Here is a 2831-nt window from a genome sequence, read left to right as displayed (position 1 = left end):
GGAAAGTTGCGTGTTTGCTATGCTAGGGATGTGTGGCGGACAAACGGGCTGCGTATCCGGATTTGTCTCGTCGATCTGAGCAACTTTCATGTACAAAGTATTTTCATCCGACTTATGGATTATTTTATATTAATTTTTAAAGATTTAATTCATTTTCTAGAATTTATTTAATTAATTTAAATCAATATTATCCAGAATAGTATGGGATGACGTCAGCATGACGTAGGCGTGATGTCAGCAGTCAACAGTGTGGTTGACTGGAGTCTAACCTCAAGATGGCAACGGGGACGAAACCCATCGGGTTTTGCCTTCCCAAACCCATCCCCACGAGAAAATCGTAAACCCGTCCCCGTCCCCATCACCGTGTGCGAGGCTAGTTTTCTGCCCGTCCCCTAAACCCATCGGGTTTCGGGGAACCCACGGGTAACCCACGATAAAATCAAAATATTTAAACAAACATAGTGGCGACAAAGAATAACATTTCAGCAGCAAAACAAGCACATTTCAGCAGCATAACTTGAGTAAATTTCAACAAAAAACAATAGTAGATGGTTCAACAGCTATGTAACTTCTGAAATAGAACTTATAGTTCACAAATCACTTTAAAGTTGGAATCATCATGGCATCTTTCACATCTCCAAGCCTCCAAACGACCATCTTCAAATCTTCCAATGCCAAATCAAAGTGCCAAGTCCTAGGGAAGATCAAAATTCGCTCAAGCTAAAGTTAAACATGAGAAAAATATGCAGATTAGTATATGAAATTTGCAAGTACCTGTACTTCACCTGCATTCCCTCTTGAATGTCTTGAAGACAACTCCAAAAGCTTTGTCCTTATTCATTGTCAGCATCTATGAGAATCAAATAAGTAGTAATGAACATCTTATGAAACATTACAGCAAGATAATGATAAACTTTATGATGTATGTAAAGAAAGACACACCTTTATATGTGTTTCTTATCCAATCTTGTGAACACATCAAGGCCTCTAAGATTTCGGGGGTAAGATGACTACGGTGGTAAAAAATAATGTAATTTCGCAGGTATTGCCGGGTTTCGGGTTCGGGGACTACCGAAACGGGTGTAAACCCATGAAACGTGTCGGGTTGTATAATGTTCCCAACAACAGCCCCGCGGGGATGAAAAGATGCCCATCCCCGTCCCCTAATAGGGTAAAAACCCACGGGGACACGGGTTTCGGGGCCCCTTGCCATCTTGAGTCTAACCTGACCTGTGGGTCCAGTGGGACCCACCTGTCATAGACTAAACATGTTAATTAGGTTTTAATTAAGTAGGATTGATTATGTTTAATTAAACTAGATTAATTAAGTTAATTAATTAATTAATTGATATTTTATTTATTTAGTTATTTTTATATTTTATTTTTTTGTATAAAAACGTTCCAGGGCGGGCCCCACGTGCCATAGGCACAGGGGCCTATCGGGCGCTCCTTAGCGGGTGTGGGCGCGGGGCTAACCGGGGCTTCGCCCCGGTGGTGCGGGCGCGTGAGCGCGCGGCCAGGGAGGACGGGGCCGGCGCGTGGCCCAACGCCGGCGACCGTGGCCGGAGCGGGGCGGCGCGGCGGGGCAGCGGGAGCAGTGGGGCGTGGGCGCGCTGGCAAGCCGAGGCGCGGCCAAGCGCGGATGCGGGCGGCGTGGCAAAGCAACGGCGGGGCGGCGGCTGCAGGGACGAGCGGAAGGCGGCGCGTCGGAGGCAGGCGCAGGTGGCTGCGGTGGCCGGCGGCGGTGGCCGCGGACAGTCCCGAGTGGAGGCGCCGATCGGGGCGAGACTGGGCTGCAGGGGGAGAGGGGTGGACGGCTGAGGCCACGAGCGGGCGCAAGTGAGGTTGCGGCCGGGCGCCGGTAGCGGGGCAACGCGACCACGGGCGGCCGTGGATGCGCTGACGGAGGCGCGGTCGGGCGTGCAGTCTGGGCGGGAGCGGGCAAAGTGTGGGCGGCCCGCGCGAGGGGGTGAGCGCGTGCACAGATGCAGACGGGAAGGGGGTGACCTTGGACAGGGGGGGGGGGGGGCGCACGGGTGCGGTGGCGGACTCAGAGCCCCGGCGGCTATGGCGACGGTGAGCTACAGTCACAGTGGGGAAGCAAACTAGAGTGCGTGATTGACAGGGGCGGGAGAGGGGAAGTGCTCAGGTGCTCACAGAGATTCCGATGAGCAACTCAGCCGGCTCGGGGGAGGTGTGGTGACAACGAATCGAAGACGGCTCCCTTCGGTGACCGATGGTGAAGACGAAGACGATGACGGCGATGTATTGCGCTCCAGTTCGAACCGATGATAGTAGACGACGAAGATGAGCGTGGCGGAGCTGCTAGACGTTTCCGCGTGGCTCGGGGAGCACGGCGGCCACATGATCGAAGATGGCGTGGCGGCGGTTGCTCTCGGGTTTGCCTGGACCGAGGGGAGTCGAGCGAGGGGATGGAATCTGGGGGCGCTAGGGTTCGAGGGGGCTCGGGGGTGTCAAGTAGGCGTCGTGGGGGAGGGAGGATGGTCGCCACGGCGACATGCCTCGGCCACAGCCAGGGGATCTCTGCCACGATCCCCCCTGTGAACAGGAGGAAGGGGGTCGTGGCCAGATGGGCCGGTCTGGCTGGCAGTGGCCAGCTGGGCCACAGCCCAGCAGGGGAGGAGGGTTTCTGGGTTTTGTTTTATTTTCACTTTTCTTTTTTTTTTCACTTATTTTTTGTTTGTGTTTTCTTTTATTTACCGGTTAAATTTTGTTTTGTAAATTACAAAAGTTGTACCTAATTTAGTATTAGTAGTTATGCCACTGCCACAAATATTTTGGCACATTAATGAAAGTAGTTTATAATTGTT

General features: G+C 52.3%; 1 long non-coding RNA gene across 1 annotated transcript; it reads right to left on the bottom strand.

The window, feature by feature from the left end:
• Positions 1-480: 480 nt before the first annotated feature.
• Positions 481-2528, bottom strand: LOC120969323 (uncharacterized). The gene is made up of 3 exons (XR_005763418.3): positions 2158-2528; positions 775-850; positions 481-694 (listed from the first exon to the last, which is right to left on the bottom strand). It is a non-coding gene; the product is annotated as an uncharacterized lncRNA (long non-coding RNA).
• Between the last annotated feature and the right edge of the window lie 303 nt (positions 2529-2831).

The sequence above is a fragment of the Aegilops tauschii genome, chromosome 7 (genome assembly GCF_002575655.3).
Source record: "Aegilops tauschii subsp. strangulata cultivar AL8/78 chromosome 7, Aet v6.0, whole genome shotgun sequence".
Lineage (NCBI taxonomy): Eukaryota > Viridiplantae > Streptophyta > Magnoliopsida > Poales > Poaceae > Aegilops > Aegilops tauschii.
Note: the sequence above shows the minus strand (reverse complement) of the source record. Positions and strands in the feature narration are given on the sequence as shown.